The sequence below is a fragment of the Mastomys coucha genome, unplaced genomic scaffold, assembly GCF_008632895.1.
Source record: "Mastomys coucha isolate ucsf_1 unplaced genomic scaffold, UCSF_Mcou_1 pScaffold21, whole genome shotgun sequence".
In the NCBI taxonomy this organism is placed as follows: domain Eukaryota; kingdom Metazoa; phylum Chordata; class Mammalia; order Rodentia; family Muridae; genus Mastomys; species Mastomys coucha.
The window spans coordinates 185,087,310-185,099,036 of NW_022196904.1; the positions used below are offsets into that span (position 1 = coordinate 185,087,310).

The window sequence follows — 11,727 nt, forward strand, 5'->3', positions numbered from 1 at the left end:
ACCTCTCTGCTCTGCTCCGCGTGCTCCCATACCTCTCTGCTCTGCTCCGCGTGCTCCCCATACCTCTCTGCTCTGCTCCGCGTGCTCCCTATGCCTCTCTGCTCTGCTCCGCGTGCTCCCATACCTCTCTGCTCTGCTCCGCGTGCTCCCATACCTCTCTGCTCTGCTCCGCGTGCTCCCATACCTCTCTGCTCTGCTCCGCGTGCTCCCCAGTTCTTCCAGAGTCCCTGTCTCTGCCTGGAAGTCCTGCCTTCCACTTCCTGCCCAGCTATTGGCCGTCAGCTATTGATTAAAGCCAATCAGATTACAATTCTAGATTGCCTTAGACAGGTGAGTAAGGAACAAATATTTACAAAACAGGAGACCAGTGATGGACCACAGAAATATCAACATCAATATCTGGCCAGTATTTAACTCTCTGCTGACGCAGAATTAACAATTGAATATACAGAGAAACACCTTCACATAATATAGCCCAACAAAATATGTATTGTATTACTTACTTTTTACCTTGCCATGACAAAATACTTAACACAAATCAACTTAAAGAAGGGTTTATTTTGGCTCATGGAGCAAGACTCAAGGTGAGGCAGCCGGTTTCGTTGCGCCCCCTGTCGGTCAGAAAGCAGAGGGATGAAAGCCAGCAACAGTATCCACATCAGGATGTGGGCTTCTAGTCTCAAATAAAGCTTAATAGAAATACCCGGATTCATCAGCAGGGCAATTTTGAATCCTGCCAAGTTGACAGTCAAAATTAGCTGTGTACGTGTACCACTTATACAGTCCTCCAGTGGTTGGTAACACTTTGCAACACACAGTAAACTTCGACAAGCCAATGTTAGCGTGGTCGCCACCAATGTTAGCGTGGCCGCCGTCTACCCACCCAGCTTATGTCTCCCAACCTCACTCTAACTCATCTCTATGTACATTTTATTTATTGAAATTTCTATATGAAATTTCCTCCACCAGACAAATAAATCATTTAACCCCATTCAAGTTCTGAGCACGTGGACATAATAAATAATGCAGCTGGACTCTGCTCTAAGAGCCCATGCATGGCTACCGGGCCAGTCCCCAAGGAGCCCTGCTGTCATCTGAAGGCTGTGAACTGGGCCTCTAAACTCATTATGGTCTTCTAAACTCCCAGAATGGTCCACTAAGAATTGTTTATGAAATTTGGGCCATTTCTAATCCAGGGTTGTGAGCACTTCCTCGTTCCTCTCATGAATAAATTCCAAAGGCCCAAGAAGCACATAGTCAGGTCTGGCCCAGTCTGGCCCAAGAAGCACATAGTCAGGTCTGGCCCAGTCTGGCCCAGCAGCAGCCCTCCTTCTCAGTGCCAATTCTATGTGTTGATTGCTTTCCTTGTTGCTGTGGCAAAATCCATTACATGAATCAACCCAAGGGCGGAGGGTTTATTTTGTCTTAGAGTTTGAAGAGATACAGCCCATCATGGCGAGCGACACAGGTAGGCTGGCTTGTCACATTGCATCTATAGTCAGGAGGCAGAGAGAGCTGAATGCTAGAACTCAGCTCACCTTTCCCTTTTTGTCCAGATTCCATGAGGGAGGTCTTCCCACCTCAACATAATCTAGAAATTCTTCAGACATGCCCAGAAATGTATCTGCAAATTTGAAGTTGGCAACCAAAATATATCATTATACCCCTTCCGTTATCCCCTCTCTTTTCTTCTTTATATTTACTTATTTATTTGTTTATTGAGATTGGATCTTTTTTTAAAAAAAAGATTTATTTGTTTGTTTATTTACTTTACACATGTGAATACACTGTAGCTGTACAGATGGTTGTGAGCCTTCATGTGGTTGTTGGGAATTGAATTTTTAGAACTGCTGCTTGCTCTGGTCAACCCGGGTTGGCTCCAGTCAACTCTGCTCATCTCTGCTCTCTCAGTCCCTGCTTGCTCCGGCCCAAAGATTTATTTATTATACATAAGTACACTGTAGCTGACTTTAGGTGCACCAGAGAGGGCATCAAATCTCATTACAGGTGGTTGTGAGCCTCCATGTAGTTGCTGGGATTTGAACTCAGGACCTTTGGAAGAGCAGTTAGTGTTCTTACCCACTGAGCCATCTCACCAGCCCCTTGAGATCAGATCTTATAGCCAAGGGTGACCTTGGATTCCTGATTCTCCTGCCTTCAACTTCCAGTCAATTCCATGGATTACAGGTGTTGGCTATGAGCCAGCTTGCGTTCCACCTTTGAATTATAGAAGGCATTGAATTGTTCTAGAAATATTAAAGCAGGACACCAGAGTTCCCATCATGTCCAGCACTGTATAAGGAGGGCAGGAGATTGAAGGAGTTCTGTGATGAGTCTTGTGTGAAAGACATGTTTTATCATGGGTTTGGGTCTCAAACGGTTGGGAACAAAAGCCATTAGACTGTGCAATCGAATTATAGAAGGCTGGAAAAGGCCCAGGAGATAAAAGGGATGGGGGAGGGGGAGGGATGAGGAAGAGGAGAGTCTGAGACAGAGTTTATAGTGTTGATCAAGTGCCTGAGATTGGGGAGTTGACCATGAAAATTTCTAAAGTATTTGAATCTGAAGAAAAGCTACATTATTTATTATTATTATTATTATTATTATTATTATTATTATTTACAAGATTTGTTTTAGTTAAAGACAAGGGTTATTGGAGAGCTGTGGATTCACCCAAAAGGATATTCTTTTTTTTAAGATTTATTATTTATTATTTTATGTAAATATGCTGCAGCTGTCTTTCCATAGCTACAGGAGGGGGCGTCAGATCTCATTACAGATAGTTGTGAGCCACCCTGTAGTTGCTGGGATTTGAACTCAGGGCCTTCAGAAGTGCCCTTAACCGCTGAGCCATCTCTCCAGCCACTAGGATATTCTTTAAATGCAAGAGGAGAGCTGGGAGCCAGGCCGCATAGCACCAGTGTGTAATGCTAGCTATAGCAGGCTGAGTCAGGAGGATCTCAGGCATCCAGCCTGCGAAACTCAGTGAGACCATATCTCAAAATAAAAATTGAAAAAAAAGAAGTGACAAAAGCAACCCCTGAAACAAGAAGAGCAGAAGCCCTGCCTAGTATGGTGAGGCCCTGGCTTCGCTTTGCAATTCTTGGGCAGGAAGGAAGCTCTAAGAGAGGGGCTGCTGGGAATAGCAGCTGCTGCTCCGCTCTCCCACTCCCCACCTCCGCCCCCCACCCCGTTTCCCCCAAACCCCTTCTGGCTCTCACGGGATTCTACTGCTTCTTCCTGGTGAGTCCTCCGTTTCTTGGAGCGAAAGCAAAACTCAACAAACACCAAACCAGATAACTTCTGTTCTCTGTTTGACAAAACTGATTTGAAGGCAAATTGTTGTCTTGATTTTTCTTTAGTTTGAAAAAAAAAAAAAAAAAGAATGATTGAAGACCAATACATATAAGCTTTAATGAAACAGAAAATGTTTCATGTCCCGATTAAAATGCCTCATTTCATGAAGAAAATTACTACTACATTTTACATTCTGACACTTTACTGTGTTGAGTTTTTAATCACGAATGAAAACTCCAGGTGGCCATAGAGCTAGCTAGCTCTCCCGATCCTTGCTATCACCATTTCTTTTTAAATCGATTTAATCCCAAGATTACATATCACTGCAGTGTGTCTGAGGGAGAATGAAAGATTCTGAACTGTTGTAAATCTATTTTTTTTTTTTAAAGTCAGTGTGTGTAGCTGGATCTGAATTTGCATATGAACCTGGAGGCTGAAGTTTTCTCATCAAGGTCAGGATATTTGGAAATTCTAGACAACTATTAAGTCTCATCCCTGACGGTTTGTGGCTGTGTTGATTCTGATCTGTCTTGTCTTTATAGTTGGATTCTGCCTCTTTCTCTGCCAAATTGTAGCACTTGGTGCGGGCTGATGATCTATCTACTTGGAGTAGGCTCTGGCAGGTGGAAAGTTCTTAAGAAATATAAACTGTTTTTGCTTTCTTTTCCATAGATGGTACCCATGCATCTCTGGGCTAGCCTCATACTTAGGGATATCCAATTACTAAGCTGCACCCCCTTTCTTGCCTTTCCCCAGGCAGTTCACCTGCTCCGTTGGACATTCGCAGAACCCCACCGGAAGCTGCACAGACACCAACACTGTGGGATGTGTCTGTCAGAATCTAGCCTGGGTAGCAAGAGCTGTTCTGGGCTATCCTGAGCTGGAAGGGATGAGGATCCAAGCTGGAGTGTTGAAGGGTAAACCCCAGTAACATGAGTGGCTCTCCTCAGCTGGGGGGTGCCAGGGTTCTGCAGCTGTTGCTTAGAATAGCAGAGGCTTGGTGTAGTGGAGCGCCGGGACAGACCATGTTTCTTTCTCTGGCCTGACCCTGCCTCCTCCTGGTTCTCATAATTGCCCGAGAATGTGTCCAGGCCCTTTGGTGGCTTTTGAGAGCCCTTTATAGCAGCTATGGAGGAATTCTTGGTATTCTCATCATGTTTAAGAGCTTGTACAGGACCCGGCTCATGTTGAACAGGAAATGAACTTGAGTGTCCCAGGGAGACTCTTCATGGCTGCTTGACATGGACAGTTTACATTGTAAAACGAACCAGTTGCAGTTTCAGAGGTCCAAGAACATTCTTAATTTTACAGAGTTTAATCTGCAGCTGATAAGGTTTGCTTCTTTCCTTCCTAAGAGTGGTCTATTCAGTATGACTTATTCGGAGTAGTGTGAAGGAAATGAGGTTTAAATTTAAAAAATTGGAAGCATGATACAAATCTAGTCTACAAAAATTATCTTCTGATGTAAATAATCTCAGATGTAGATCATTAGACATAAAATGGAGCTTAAGCATTTACTAACCTGAGAGTCCAGAGTGCACTGTAAATATTCTGTAGTATTAGCTGCATGGCCAATTCATTTCAACTGGAAAAAAACCCCACCAGTGGACGTATAACTTCATCAAGGCTGAGCGAGAATGTAACTTCTAAGTTGCCTTGGCGGGCCTTGGTGCTGTCCTGAAACTTATCCTTTGAATTTTTATAATAAGCAAGAATTATTTTTGTAATAGAGGGAGAAACAAACATATAAAATTTCGACTTAGATTCTAGGTAGCAGTCTTGAGGATTTGGGGCCTAGAACTCGGGTTCAGCCCCAGGGAAGGAAGTGGAGTTCAGGACATGGTTTGAAACCAGCTAGCAGGTGTTTGACGGTGGCTCAGACAAGTCCAGAAATATTCAGTGGGTGTTCACAAACTTAGGCAAGATGATGTGGGCCCAAGGCACAGTTTTATATCAGGCATAGATGGAATTTTATTTCATTTTAAGTCCTAGGCTATCAATAACTCTTCCTTTTTTTAATTTAAAACATTTTTAAAACATGCCTTCCTTGTGCCTTAATTGCAGGTCAGAAATGGGCTGCTGCTGCCCACACCTCAGCTTGCCTTTGAACCAGGTCAGAAAAGGGCTGCTGCTGGCCCACACCTCAGCTTGCCTTTGAACCAGGTCAGGACTGACCTTCTGAAGCGGGGTCAGGTTCAATGTGAGATAAACAGCTTGTGATTCTAAACCCGTGTTGACATGTCATCGGCACTGGACAATGTGGCATTGCTAATGCCCTCCTGCTGCTTGCGAGATGGCCAGGATTTAAGTGCTGGGATCTGGAGTCAGAGAGCCAGAGGATGACTCTGGTGGTTAGATGCTGCCTGTCTGCCTGCCTGCCTGCCTGCCTTGGAGATGGTGAACCATGGCAGGCTCAGCACAGCAGAGTAGGCGCCCAGCTCAGATGCACAGAACCTAGCGAAGGAGGCAGAAAGGTTGCCTTCTGCTGCCCCGTTTATGTGCCTGTAGCAGAAATGCGTCGGCTAGACGTGTGGGTTTTAAAAAAGATATTTATTTATTTTGGGGGCTGGAGAGAATGCCCAGTGGTTAAGATTCAAGTTTGTTTCCCAGAACTCACATATCAGATCACAGCCATATGTAAGTCCAGTTCCGGGGAGCCAAATACCTGCGTCTGGCCCCCACAGGTGCTAGGCATGCACACTGCTGCAGGCACAGGCTCTACGTGAGTCCCAGGTGCTGGCATTGTGAGGGAGGGCGGGGGCATGAGGCACAGATGATGTCACCCCGGGGGTGGGGCATGCGGATGATGTCATGGGGGTGGAGGTGGTGGATACAGATGTGATGCTGAGGGTGGGCGATACAGATGATGTCACCCTGGGGATGGGGCATCCAGATTTTCCAAGGCTCTTGAGAGAGGTGATGTGGAAGATGACTCTTGGTGTCACAGAACACAGAGACCACGGAGAAGGTCTCAGGGTGAGTGTCTGTTTTAGGTACTGAGGGAGACCTTAAACTTTCCCTCTCAACTACCCTTACCTAGCAGGCCTGGGAGAAGCTGGGAGGAGTGGTCTGGAGTAGGGAGTCATGAGAAGGACAGATCAACGCCGGCGCGCGCGCGCGCGCGCGCGCGCGCGCGTGTGTGTGTGTGTGTGTGTGTGTGTGTGTGTGTGTGTTTCCCGAAGCCTTTACCACAGCAATAGCTCTGTCTGGTCTGGAAGGAGAGAAGCAAGAAAGCTTTGCAGCAGTGGTGAGATTAAAGCTTTGAAATGAACTGTGTTGTCTTAGAAATCTAAGCAAGACTGGAAGTGGCTAAAAAAAAACGAAAGAATTGGGATGAGTCAACTTTAAGGAAGCTCTCACCAGTGGGGTAGGAGAAAAGTTTGGACTGCCCAGATGGGCAGCTGTGGAAAGCTGAAAGTATCCACGTGTATACATAAAGGATCAAGACTCTCCTTCTCTGTTTGTCCCAGGAGAACCACCCACTAAGTCACTTACTGAAGAATTCCTGCATATAATGCAGCTACCCGGAGTTTTCCAACTGTGCTCTTCCCTTACCTCTGAGGAGTCTGAATTCCTAGATAGGGAATATATGTATATGTGTGTGTGTGTGTGTGTGTGTGTGTGTGTGTGTGTGTGTGTGCGTGTGCGTATATATGTATGTACACACACATACACACATGAGTCTTTTTTTCATGTCTATAGGTATTTTGCCTGCACATTTGTCGGAGCATCTTGTGCTGTAGTTATCGTGGAGGCCACTAGAGGGCTCTGCTCCTTGGAACTGGAGTTAGAGATAATTGTAAAAGAAGCCAGGTTCTCTGCTACTCTCTGGTGGGACAGTTCACAGCCATGGCATTTGGTCCATGATGGAAATGAGATTCTGCTCTGCTTAGAGACACCTAGGGCCTGGTGTGGCATTACAGATAATCTGTACTGTGGGTGCTGGGATCCAAACCTAGGTCCTCTGGAAATGCAGCCAGTCGGTAACCTTAACCACCGAGCCCTGCCACCCCCAGGATTACAGGTGGCTTGAACCTTTTCTTGTGGTTGTTACTCATTTGCTGCTGATACATAGTAAGGCTTTCCCTTCCCACATTATGGGAAGGTTGGCTTTGTTTCAGATAGAAAAATCATCTCGGTACTTGGATGGTAACTTCAGAAGAGGTGATTGGGAGCCAGTCGATCCACTTCCTGCTTTCCATGTCTTTGAATTGGCATGAAGTCATGAGTTACTCTGTGTCATTCTTAGAGCAGGAGACGATGCATGAAGTACACAAGGTACACAGTTCCAGTTAGACGACTGCTAGTCAGTTGTGGGTTTGGGGCAACATACAGCTCTTCCCCCCATTTCTTTCATTCTGAAGACTGCGTGTGCATATGTGTGTTGGTAGTGAGTATTTTAATAATTTGCATAGAGTTTAAACTACAGGCCAGTACAGTTTAGTAGCCTCTGAAATGCTCTAAGTGTGGCATGCATGTCAGCTTAGATTCATTCAGAAAGAGTATGCTCTGAGACTGGAATGGTTTAATATTTATCTTAAGGTGTGGATTGTACCCCAGATTGAAATGGCGATATAAGAAAAAGTGATCAGAATGTGGGAGGCGGGGATACGTGAGCACTGCAGAGTTAGCCAGGGGATACACTCAGAAGGCAGGGATATGTGAACACTGCACAGTTAGCCAGGGGATACACTCAGAAGGCAGGGATATGTGAACACTGCACAGTTAGCCAGGGGATACACTCAGAAGGCAGGGATATGTGAACACTGCACAGATAGCCAGGGAATACACTCAGAAGGCAAGGATACGTGAACACTGCACAGTTAGCCGGGGGATACACTCAGAAGGCAGGGATACGTGAACACTGCACAGATAGCCAGGGGGTACACTCAGAAGGCAAGGATACGTGAGCACTGCACAGATAGCCAGGGGATACACTCAGAAGGCAGGGATACGTGAGCACTGCACAGTTAGCCGGGCTAGGGGATACATTTTAGGATTCTAGCTATGGTAACCTTCCATTCATCATGTCTCTCGCCCTCCTTGTTTGTGCGTTTTCAAAGCACCAGGTGACCGGGCTGTTTTCATCGCTTGCGTCCAGGATGAAGCAGAGTTGGTGGGCAGTACTGGTAACAGTGTTGTCCTGCCTGTGCCCATGCCGGACACTTGCACCCACATGGCCACCTTTCCAATGCAGGCTTCTGAGGACTGCACGGCCCTGCTGCACTCTCTTTTCATAGAGACCTAGCTGGTGAAGGTTGTCTATGAGGAATCTGTACTGAAGCCAGCCGGCACAGCATCATGGTTTCCTATTCTTTCAGAAATCCTCTTGGGACCCTTTTCATTTCCCCCTTTGTGTCTTAAACACTCTACTGCCATCTTCTCCCCTCTGCCTCCCTTGCTCTATAGAATTCCATCCTTGTAAATTTCACTTTGTTTTAAGAGTAATCTAGGGAGGCTTAGTGGATGGAGGATCTTGCCACCTATCCTGGGATCAATTCCCAGGAGCCCCTGAGAGGAAGGAGCCAACTCTCACATGTTGCCCTCTGACCTCCATATACACATCTGTGGCACATGCGCATCCTCCTCCCCTACATAAAAATAAATAATTGTGATAAAAGAGCAGTGATCTGCAGGGATGTAGTATAGAATGTGAGGGGTTTATTTCAGCTCTTGCATGACAGATCCACGTAGCCCCTTCACATATGCAGGGCTTACTGTCAAAATGGTTAAAATGTCATCTGTGCCCCTGGCAGCCTAGCATGGTATCAAGCCAGCCTTTGAGGCCTCTCACAGCTGCCTTGAATCCACCTCAGCCATCCTGGGTGTTCAGGCTGGGGTGATAACGTCAGACCATGTGCCTTTGGGCTGTAGTGGGCTATGCTGTCTGTCGCCCAGTCTGCTCCCACTCTGTGCCTCCCCTCCCCCTTGGGTTCTCATGGGGGAAGTGTGGTTCTATGGTAGCTGTCAGTTCTGTAATCCTGCTCTTCCTCATTCATGGAGAGTACCCAGACTTATTCACCATCTGTGGACAGCACGGCATTTCTCCAGAACTAGGTGGAGAGAGGCAATTCTTTCTGCATTAAGGCTGCTTTGCAGAGAGAGAGAAATCTGGGGAGTCCCATGGCAGGTTTTCTTGGAGAATGAAGAACAAAAACAGGCAGAGTGAGGGAAGACTGGAGCTTAGCTGGGGCTCAGCTGGAGCCTCAGGACGCCCTGGTTCCCGAATCCAGTTTTGTCTGTTTTCTCCTTGTTTTGTCACAGTGACTTTGGGCAAAGTTTCAGTCGGGTCCAACTGGAAGAGTTCATATGTAGCACCATGAGTCTCTAGATTGTGAAGTGTTCATGTTTTGTAAGCAATAGATGAGTCCATGACTGTAAAGAAGGCAACCCCTCGGCTTCTCTTGCTCAGTCAGTGGAAGGCTCCATCCAGCCCTCTTGCTGTGTGTTCACAACCTCAGGTGCACATACACACAGACTTTGCCTTACTTTTTAGCATATGGCATTGTGTCTCTCGGACATTGTTCCATAAATCATTTCCTTGCTTTTTTAAAAAGTTCTTTGATGTCAGCAGATATAGTTCTTCCTCATTCTTATCAAGTACTTCAGAGATTAGACAACACAAATACTTCCCTGAAATAATTCACCGCTGATGGACAGTTAGCTGTTATTACATCATTCATGTACCTCTCACAACACTACAAGTAAATTTGCTTTTTATCTTGCACACATGTGGAGGCAAAGCTCACAGATCACCTTCTAATTGAATACCTGAGCCACATATTTAGATTCTGCCAGATGGTATTTCAAAGAGCTATCTGTCATGAATTGTATTCCTACCCACAGAGTAGAAGAATGTTTGCTTCTAGAGTCTCACTCAAGGGGGAGCCCACTTTAATTCTACAGACTACCCCCAGTATGAAAAGCATGAAGTTGTGTGTTCCTAACACAGGCAAGGGCACACTCTCCTGGTAGCTCGTCTCCTTACTACTGTGATAAAAGGATGGGCAACTCACAAGAGGAGACCCTCGGTTTGATTCATGGAGTCTGAGGTGCGCTGGCCCCACTGCAGGGACAGACAGGAAGCAAAGAGGTTCTTGTGGGACCAGAGGCAGGTCTCACTGTTGACCCCACAGCCAGTGATTATTTCCACTGGCCAGGCCACAGCCCCAGCATCCATAAGCTTCCAGGGCAGAACTACCCTCTGGGAACCATGCTCAAAGGCATGAGCCTGGATGGTTCATGCTACGCTGTAACCGTCTCCTGTGTTTCCTGTTGTGCTAGTTAATACTCAGTAGTTTCTACTTTTTTAAAAAAGTGGGTTATGTTTTTCTTATTGACCTGAAAAAAATTATTTGTGTGAAATGGGTCTCAGCGCTGTGCTATTGTTGTAAATATTTTCTCATAGTTGTGTTAGTTTCTGCGTATTTTGTTTTTTAATTAATTGTATTTTATGTCATGCAGTGATTGTAATTGGACTCCTGGAACTGGAGTTATAGATGCTTGTGAGCCACCGTGTGGGTGCCAGGAGCCAAGCCTGGGTCCTCTGCAAGAGCAGCCAGTGCTCTTAACCACTGGCCTAGTGCTCCAGCCCCTGGGTTTTGTTGCAAACGGTTTTTGTTTGCTTGTTTGTTTGTTTTGCTTCCCTTTTCTTTTGGGCATGTGTGCATATGTGCAAGCATGTGTATGTGTGTGTGTGCCCGTGTGTGCATGTGTATGCGGTTTTGGGGTTGATGCCCATTTCTCTTTGATCAGGTAGATTTTTCCAAGTTTTATGTATTCTGATGTGTTAGCCGTTTTCCTCATGGTGTGTATGGCGAGGAGTTTGGAATGGTCTGAATTCTCTTTTCTCTCTGTCCTCATCTAGTTCCTCAGTAGAGCCTCTCAGCTGTTCTAAAGATGCAAATAAGAATCTGCCTGTGGGGCTGGAGAGATGGCTCAGTGGTTAAGAGTGCTGACTGCCCTTCCAGATGACTCGAGTTCAATTCCCGTCATCCCTGTACAGCTCATAAATGTCCCACAAGATCTGATGCTCTCCTCCAGTCACCTCAGGCAGCAGGAATGCCTGTGATACCTAGACAAAATACACATGCAAAAATTAAATTCCGCCTGGAGAGATGGCTCAGTGGTTAAGAGCATTGACTGCTCTTCCAGAGGACCTGAGTTCAATTCCCAGCAACCACATGGTGGCTCACAACCATCTGTAATGGATCCAATGCCTTCTTCTGGTGTGTCTGAAGAAAGTGGCAGTATACTAATATTAATGATAAATAAATAAATAAATCTTTAAAAAAAATTAAATTCAGTGTTTTAGAAAAGAACCTGACCGTTTCTCAGTCCTTTCTCTTCCACCCATGCCAGCAGCCCGAGTGCCCGAGTGAGCGCCCGAGTGCCCGAGCGCCCGAGTGAGTGCCCGAGTGCCCCAGTGAG

At 46.0% G+C, this 11,727-nt stretch overlaps 1 protein-coding gene across 2 annotated transcripts in view; it reads left to right on the plus strand.

The window, feature by feature from the left end:
• Rbm20 (RNA binding motif protein 20) overlaps nt 1–11,727 on the plus strand; it is a 210,715-nt gene that overhangs the window by 81,400 nt on the left and 117,588 nt on the right. The gene's annotated exons all lie outside the window — the stretch shown is intronic.